Source organism: Equus przewalskii, chromosome 11 (genome assembly GCF_037783145.1).
Source record: "Equus przewalskii isolate Varuska chromosome 11, EquPr2, whole genome shotgun sequence".
Classification (NCBI taxonomy): Eukaryota; Metazoa; Chordata; class Mammalia; order Perissodactyla; family Equidae; genus Equus; species Equus przewalskii.
The window spans coordinates 15,001,150-15,011,081 of record NC_091841.1 but is presented as its reverse complement, the minus strand read 5'-3'; positions in this window follow the sequence as shown (position 1 = coordinate 15,011,081).

The following is a 9,932-nucleotide window of genomic DNA, read 5'->3' as shown; positions in this document are numbered from 1 at the left end:
AAAGAATATCGATGTAAAAAAGAAACACAATTATAACCATATGAGAAAATTCAGGTTTGATGCCTTCTCTGTTCATCATCAATGACTTACACTGGAGAAAGAGACCCTTCATTTATTGTTTTAACTTGACTAAATTGATTAACATTGTGATTTTTAGATTTTTCATTTTTAACTAAAACTTTGAATACAGTAATATTGATAGCACACGAAATTGAAAGGATAAAGTAAGAATACCTAGGAAAGACAACTGTACCATTCGTAAGCCCTGGAATCATTGCTTATCTAGAGAATTAAACTTTTACAACATAAGCCTCAAAACTCTGTCTATGGTTACATCTGGGTTTGGCTCAGCAAGTTATCTAAACTATCTAACCCCTTCCTCATTTCTTAGTGAGATGGTACTTAGCCATGATTCACTCCACACCTATGAAGTCTTTTCTAATAAAACCAAACAATTTCTGATTTACTCTCTCTTTTTAGTTGTTTTCTGAACTAAAACATAACTATTTCTTATGCAAGCATATTTCTTATTGTCTAATATTTCTTACTGAGTAAAGTACCTGAAAAGTTTGACTCTAAGTATCTCTGGTTTGGTATTACATAGTGAACATTGTTCGCTTCTTTGTTTTGCTGCACTTTTGATAATTATAATGTTAATTATGCAAGTAGTTTCAAAAAATTGTTTTCAGTGTAAACACAATTGTAGTTTTTGCACATACTTGTATATATTTTATACATTACATTTGATTATCTTTAGTTGGAGGGATTGTGAAGATTTTTAAAAGATATATATTTATTAAATTTTGAATGATTTTAGACTTACATAAAGGCTATCAGCATGGTACAGTTCCTGTATGTCCTTCACCAAGTTATTCCCATTGTTGACATCTTATATTGCCATGGTTTATTTTTTTTTCAATAATCAGAAACCAATATTGATAAATTAATTAACTAAACTTTATATTTTGTTTTCATTATTTTTTCACTAAATTTATTGAAATATAATTGAAATATAGCATTGTGTAAGTTTAAGGTGCACAATATGATGATTTGACGCTTCTGTATATTGTGAAATGATCCATAGGATTAGTTAATACATCCATCACCTCACACAATTACCTTTGTTTTGGGGGATGAAAACATGTAAGATGTACTCCCTTAGCAGAGTTCAGTTATTTAATACAGTATTGTTAACTACAGTCCCTGTGCTGTGCTTTAGACCCCCAGAACTTATTCATCTTATAATGGAATTTTGTGCCTGTTGACCAACATCTCTCCATTTGCCCTACTGGCTACCATCCTACTTTCTGCTTCATGAGTTGGGCTTTTTTAGATTCCACATATAAGTGAGATCATACAGTATTTGCCTTTTCAGTCTGACTTATTTCACTTAGCATATACTCTCAAGGTCCATCAATGTTTTCTTAAATGGCAGGATTTCCTTCTTCTTTGTGGCTGAATATCTATATGCTACACAAATATTTAATATATATATTCTGTATTATATATATGTATATAATAAATATATATCACCTTCTCCATTCATATGTCAGTATACACTTAGATTGTTTCTATGTCTTGGCTATTGTTAACAGCACTGCATTGAACATGGAGGTGCATATATCTCTTACAGGTAGAGACTTCGTTCATGGTTTCTTTATGTTCAGGATATCATGTTGAAAACAGTAATATTGTCTCTCTACTAGTCTTCCCTGGTCTTTGACAATTTCTTACTATTTCCTTGTTTTTCATGCCCGTAAACATCTTGAAGAGTAATGGTTAGTTATCCTGTAGACAGTCCCCAAACTGAGATTTTTTTTTAGAAATCATACAACAGAGGTGAAGAATCCTTCTTGTGACATCATATCACATCATATTCACTTGACATCACTGACAATGCCAAATGTTATCACTTGCTTAAGGTAGTGTCTGTCATGTTTCTCCACAGTAAAGACATTATAGTCCCCATTCCTAATCTTTTTTTGGAAGTAAGACACTGAATCTAGCTCACCCTTCAGGGAGATGTGTGAGAATGAAGCTTCACCTCCTATGGTGGTAGTATTTGCACATATTTGGAATCATTCTGCAGGATTTGTCTCTAATCTACCATTCATTCATGTCAGTATAGAAATATCTATGTTTATTTTATACTTTAATCCAATGCTATGCTATTTATTTTGTTACTCAATTTATTCAATCTTTGGACATTGAGAGCAAATCCAATTTGGCCCCTGTGTCCCTTTGGCATGCCCACATTCTTTAGTTTCTTTGAGAACTTACTGACTTTATAGTACTACAAGATACTCAAGGCTCATCTTCTATTTCCCATGCACCAGTCCTAGAATCAGCCATTTTTCCTAGGAGCTCTGTTTCCTTTTTATTGGAGAATGATATTTAGAAACCAAAATATGGGAAGTGGACATCCCAGGTATGCTTGTTGCTACTGGGGTGTCATGATTTCTATGCTTCCCAGCAGGCATGTATACAGCAGGTCTGTACACTCACTTTTGTGTGCACATATATCTATAATTGTTTCTGTATCTATTCATCTGTGTATTAAGCGAAAATGTTAGTTTATACTATCTCTCTGTAATCTCTGTCTCTAAACCAGCAACACATGGCTTTTTCTAGCCATTATTCCAACCGTACACCATCCATCATTTTCCTCACCTTTACGTGTTCTGAAGGTAACTGACCATGTAGAGCAATAAGAGTAACAGTGTATTGACTGTTTATAGTATAGGGAAATCTGAAATGTATGGAAATAGTGACACAAGTGATGAGAGGGAAGAACTGGAGATATTCTGTTATAGGAATCTTTCGCTACGTGGGAAGTCGACTCACATTATTTGAAGATGTAATCATCTGACTTAAAAGTATATTGCTGGGGCCGGCCTGGTGGCATAGTAGTTAAGTTTGCATGCCCTGCTTTGGCAGTCTGATATTTGCCAGTTCAGATCCTGACCATGGACCTATGTGCTGCTTATCAAGCCATGCTGTGGCAGATATCCTACACATAAAATAGAGGAACATGGGCACAGATGTTAGCTCAGGACCAATCTTCCTAAGAAAAACATTGCTAAACCTAGGGAAACCACTGACAGTGTTTTCAAAAGAGGTATAAATAATAATCCAATAAGGAAGGCAAAACGGAATAAAAAACACTCAAAACCAGGGAAAGCATGGTAAGGGAAAACAAGAAGTAAAGAACAAATATATCAAATAGAAAGAGCTAGTAAAATGACAGATTTTCACCTAAATATTTCAACAATGATTTTAAGTGTGAGTGATCCAAATACATTACTTAAAAGATAGGGATATAAGAAACACAGTTAAAAGTAGAGAGATGAAGAAAGATACACCATGAAAATATTAACCAAAAGAAAACTGAAGAAATGTTAAATTCTGACAAAGTAGACTTCAGAAAAGGGAAACTATCAGGAGGTAAAGACTAATATAGTGTAATGATACAAGGATCAATTCTCTGAGTAGACATAACCATTCCAATGTTCATTTTCCTAAAAACAGAGAATCAAAATTGATAGATCTAGCAGAGAAATAGATGTACAATTACAGTTAGAGACTTCAACATCCTTTTCTTACTAATTATAAGCAGAAAATCACTAAGACTAAAGATTTGTTGAAAACAGCACTAACAAATTTGACATAATGGACATTCATAGACACATTTCATCCAACAAGAGCAGAACATGCCTTCTTCTTAAGTGTACGTTACATTCACCAAGATACACTATATTCTGGATGATAAAACAAAACTTAACAAATTTATAGAAATCATAAAAGCCACTTTCTCAAACCATAATAGGATTAAATTAGAAATCTATAACAGAAAGATTTCTGAAAAGGATCTATATTTAGAAATTAAACTATACATTTTTAAACAACCCTTGGGTCAAAGTGGAAGTCTCTAGGGAAATTGTAAATAAAGTATTTAGAACTAAATGACAGTGCATCATATTAAAATTAGTGGGATGCAGTTAAAGCAGTGCTTTAAGGAAATTTAAAGTACTACAGGTATGCATTTTTTAAAAAATCTAAAATCAATAAGCTAAGTTTGCATCCTAGGAAATTAGAGAAAGAAAAGCAAATAAAACCCGAACCTAGCTGGCAGAAGAGAATAATAAATATGAAAAATGAAATCAGCTAAATTGTAAACAGAAAAAAGCAATACAGAATATCAACAAAGTCAAAAGCTGTTTCTTTGAAAATAACAATAAAATTGATAAACCTCTATCCAGGCTAACCAAGAAAAAAGAGAGATGACACATTGCCAATATCAGGAATGAGAGAGGGGACACCACCCCTCATGCTACAGACGTGAAAAAGATATTTGAACAACTTCATGCCACACATTTGACAACTTAATTGAAATAGACAAATTCCTTGAAAGATACACACTATCAAAACTCACTAAAGAAGAAATACATAACCTGAATAGACTCACATCTATTAAAGAAATTGAATTTGCAGTTAAAATCATCCAAAAAAGGAAACTCCTGGCCCGGATGGCTTCAGCATTGAATTCTTCCAAACATTTAAAGAATCAATAGTTCTAATTCCTCATATTCTCTTTAAGTGAAAAAGGAACATTTCCCAACGCGTTTTATGAGGTCAGCCTTACACCAGTAGCAAAACCAGACAAAAATACTGCAAGAAATGAGCTCTAAAGACCATTATTCTCATAAATATAGACACAAAATTCTTTGAAAAAAGTTAGTAAATCAAATCCAGCAATAAAAACCAATAAATCACAACAGAGTAAGGTTCTAGTTGTCTTTTATCTCCAAATTCTTTCTTCCCACCCTAACTCCATTAGAATGAGAATGTCTACTTCTTGTGTATTAATTCAAGACATTTTTGGGTGCGTATTTAACTCTTTTTCTCCATGAATGAGAATAACACATATGCTCAAACATGCTTGTGATGAGTCAGTTTTTTCACTAGGGAGCGTTCTCCTTTCTCAGTATCTCTGGGTGCTTCTCTCCTGTAAGGCATCTCACTCTGCTCTTTATCATGTTTTTTAGGTGTAGTGCTAGCTTTGTTTTTGTCATTTTGCTGGGCTTTTGGAGGGCAGGACCTTTCTTTTTTGTCTTTGTTGTCTTGGTAGCTGTTAGCATTGAGTCTTGTTGATAGAAGGACCTCTGTAAATAGCTATTGCATTGAACTGGCCCCACTCTGAGCTTGCTTAGCATTTCATTTCCAGCTACTGGTCTTATCAATTCAAAACATCTTGGCAACATTTGTTTTTAATAAGAAAGTTAATCCTCAAGGGTTTTCATATTTGCCCGTATTTCCTGCTTATTGGCATCCTGGTTCATCTTGTAACTCCTCAGTCTTTTTCTCAAATTTACCTATTTTATTTCAGTCACTAATTATTTATCATCTACTTTTTTCTCCTCTGGCTTTCACTTCTCTTCCAAATATGCGTGTCCTCCAGAGCCAGCTTAGACCTTTCTTAAAGAGATTCAGCATTCATCAAATCTCTCTAACTCTTTTATTATGTATTCACCTTACTTCACCTAAGTGTTTACACATTCTTTTCTTGCCCTGCCTGTTTGCTGACTTAGGGAAGACACTATGTTGTAATTCTTTGCTCAATAATAATTACTGCATTATGAACGTTTGAACAGTTTTCATCATCCCTGCTGATAGAAATAGCTTAATAAATGTTCACATATACCTATAAGCCTGGGCATAAATGAGTTCACCTCAGGTTGTGAAAAACAGTTTACTAACATCAGAAAGAAATCAAAACAGATGTAAGGTTTAGGGGTCATTAACTTCCATTATACTGCCAGGAACACCTGTAAACAAGCTAAAAATACCTTCAGGTAATTATAGGAAATGCCATCTTCAGTGATGTGCAATGTGATAGGGGGAATGTATAAAGCTAAATACTAACTTATTATTCCTAATCTGCAAGCTTGTCTAAATGAAAATGTAGATAGTTGCATTGCTTGGAATAATTAATAGAGGAGGCACAGGTAGTTTTCTGTAGAGATTCTTTCCTTAATTTCTTGTCAGTGTCCACTTAACTGCAGAGCCAACCAGAGACTTGATTAAATAACCATCATTAGATATACTTTGAAAAATAATATAATACTGTTGGAGGTTTACTGTGATATTGGTTTATAAATGAGAATGAAAAAGGTAATTTAGGGAAAAGACAAAAGTATTCATTGAGAGAAGCAGAATGTAAAAGACACTAAAAATAGAGATTAGGTTTTCTTCTCAAAGTTGATGTCTATCCATAAGACATTCCTTCAGCAAATGTGTGTTATGTGCCTAATGTCAAGCGCAGGTGTCAGCATCACAAAGTTGAAAAATGAACATTCTAGAAGAAGAGAGACAGGAATGTACAGAATCAGATGGAAATCTCGTAAAAGCGATACAAAAATATGTGTACTAATTGAGAGAAAATATTATTTTGGCTAAGAGGTATGACAAGTCCTCGTGGAGAAGGTGTGTTTGAGATCAGTTTTGAAAAAGGGGTATGTATTAAGTAAGAGAGCATTCCTATTGTAGAGAAGCCACAAGCAAGGACCAAAGGAGAACTACAAGACTTGAATAGGAAACAGTGGGCTCAGTTTGGTTGGGGTTCAAGGAACAATGCTGGAAGAAAGCCTGAAAACACAACCTTGACCAAATATGAAGTTTGAATAACACTGGAGATAATAACAATAATAAAAGAATAATAACTTCCTTCCAGCGTCATTTAGTCACTGCAAATAATGAAGGAAAAGTCCTTGTGCAGTACCTGGCACTGAGTACGCACTCTGTAATAGTTAATATGACTGGTCTTTGGAGGGCAGTAGGGAGCTGTTCCCTGTGTTTGAGAAAAGATGTGACACTGTCATGATCCATGGGAGGTTGGAGCACGTGCCTGATGGAATGGAGTGGGGAGAGACTTGAGGCAACTGGGAGATCAGGAGAGAAGACAAGGTGTGATCTGTGCCTGACTTCTATAATCCATTTCTAGATGTGGCCTCTCCCTTGAGGTGGAAATCAGGTATAGATGATGATGAGAGAGGAGATGAGAGAATTTACCGTAGAGGGAAGACGAAAGAAAAAGAAATGATGGATAGAGGAGGCAGAAAACCTCTCACATCTTGACCTTTGATGAGAAATGCAGTTTTCTTTTTTTCTTAACTTTCCATCCACATTTTATACATTCTATTTCAGAATCTAAAAATGTTCTGCACAGTGTCAGAACAAGGGGTGATGACTCAGGGCCAATGAGGTAAAATAAGCAGCCTATTTACCTAATGGAAGAACAAAGAGAACCCAGATCTTCTTGGATGAGTCTTCTTCTCTTCATAAACGGTTGCTTCATCATTTGGGCCTCATATTTGTGCAAATTTATCAAGGTTATACAAATCTTGATAAGTGATAAAAATAATCGGAATCTGTAACAGGCACTTCGTTCAACAGTTTACTCGAATCTGTCATAATTATTTTAAAGATAAGGATATTGAGTTTTGGAGATTAAGAAATTCAGTCCACATCTACTCACCAGTGTGTAGTGGAGCTAAGATTCATTCAAGTCTCATAATTAGCCTGCTAGAACTCTTAATTGTGATGCTCTACTACCTCTAACCATTGAATAATAATAAAAAAGAACAAGGTTTGCTGTGATAGAATGCTTAATACAATGTAATTTCTTTTGTAAATGAAGAAAATAATATCAGTTAGATGTCTATTATGGCTAGCCAACTATATATCGGTGGCTTGCTCTAGTGTCATATGCTATGTAAAGCACGTGATATTTTTTCTTGTTGCATTCTCATAGAAACTTTAAGGTATAATTATCTCCATTTTACAGAGTTAAAAGCTTAGAGTGACTCCCGCAGTTTCACCCATAGTTTGCGGCAGAGGTGGGCTTTGAACCCAGGTCTACCTGACTATCCCACTCATCTCTGCTCTTTCCACTGTACCACGCTGCCATGAGGTAGTGGGTTAATAAAAAAGCAGCAGTCAGTGTTCAACATTTTCATTGAAAACACAAACATAATATATAATATATCCTTTTGTTAGAAGTGTGGCTCATTATTTATGAAAATGTTACAAGAAATAAAAATGAAAAACCATTATTGCTTAGGAACATAAGCATGATAACCTTTAACAAAACATTAGTAAATCTGATCCAGCAATAAAAACCAATAAATCACAACCAAGCAGAGTTCATCCAAGCAACTCATGTCTTGTTCATTTGTAAAACAATGAATGTAAGTTGCTGCATTAATAGACTGAACAAGAAAAAGTATATGATTATATCAACAGATGCCGGCAAAGTTTTCAACAAAATTCAACATCCTCTCGTGATTCAAACCCTCAGCAATCTAGGAACAAAGTGAACTTTCTTAGCCTAATAAAAAATATCTGTAAATAGATATCAACAAGATGATTCTCAAACTCACATGAAAAGGAAAAGCAAGGAGAATAGCCAAAATAATTCTGAAAAAGAAAAAAATGTTGGAGGATTCATATTATCCAATTTCAAGACATTATGAAGTTACAGTAGTGAAGACAGTGTGGTGTTGGTGGACAGGGTGTATACACAAAGATCAAAGGAACAGAATACAGAGGCCAGAAATAGACCCATACAAATACAGTCAAGTGATTTTTGACAAAAATGAAAAGGTAAATTGGTGGAGAAAAGATATTGTTTTTAACAAAGGGTGCTAGAATAACTGGACAAACATATGAAGAAAATGAACACAGACTCACAACTCACAGTTTATACAAAAAGCAGCTAAAATGCATCAAAGATATAAAAGGTTTTTTTAAGGTGATTTTAAAGAATCCAGGAAGATATGCTTAGATCCTTTGTTGTTAAGGAGGAGGAGAATCCACAGAGTAGATGAGGTTTTGAATAAACAAGTATACCTAGAAAGAATGGGAGAGTGATGACAAAAATATGTAAAAAAGGAGAAGAGGAGCTTAGGAGATCCCATGAAGAATATTCTGAAATCTGAAGGAAATGTAAAAACATTGACTTCATCAAGATTGAGGGAGACATCCAACACGCAAAGGAAAAAATATTGAAAAGAAAATTTAATTGAATTGTAGGAAATAGGCTGATCATAAGTAGATCTCCCAGAATCCCTTGGTAGTTAGTACTTTAGAGCCAAAGCACATTTACAGTTTTTGTTAATTTTTAGTACCTTGGGCTATGACCTTTAGTTATTTTTATACTTCTATTATTTTACCATTTAACCATTAAATAAGACACCCAAGGAAACATCAATGTACCCAATAATGAATAATCATTAAGTAAGCTCCCATATAACTCTTACTCAGGACAAAAAAAATAGCATCACTATCCTTTCACAGTCACATGCTCTTTCTCGCTGTAAATGTAACCTCTATCTCATGAGAATTACTCCTTTGCATCGTAACTCTTCTATGCCCCTGTTTCTTCTGGGAAATGGGACTGGTAATAGTATCTATTGCATAGGATTGTTGTAAAGAAAAATAAGCTAAACTCAATCAATCAGCTCATGTCTGACAAAGAGCACAGGTCTTCTAAATACTTGCTATGATTAGTGAAGCTCAGGGTGCAAAGCAGAAGCAAGCACTAGTTTTGAATATAGATGCAAAAGAGGAAAGGCTATTGAAAATGATATAAGAATAGAGCAAAATTACAGAATGTTCATCTCCACTGATAATTTATACACTCACTGAGCATTTTGTAACCCTAAAAAATACACAAAAGAAAAATCTATATATCTGTAATTTTCCAGAAATTGATCTGAAATGAAAATACATTAAAGAATGCACCCATTCTTTTTCCCCCGGAGAAGCGGATAAAAACCCTATGTGGGATTGGATGGAGATCATTTCTTAACACAAAGACCATCACTAGAGGGTTTTTTTGCCCCCAGATTTTAACAAAGAGAAAAAGAAATTCA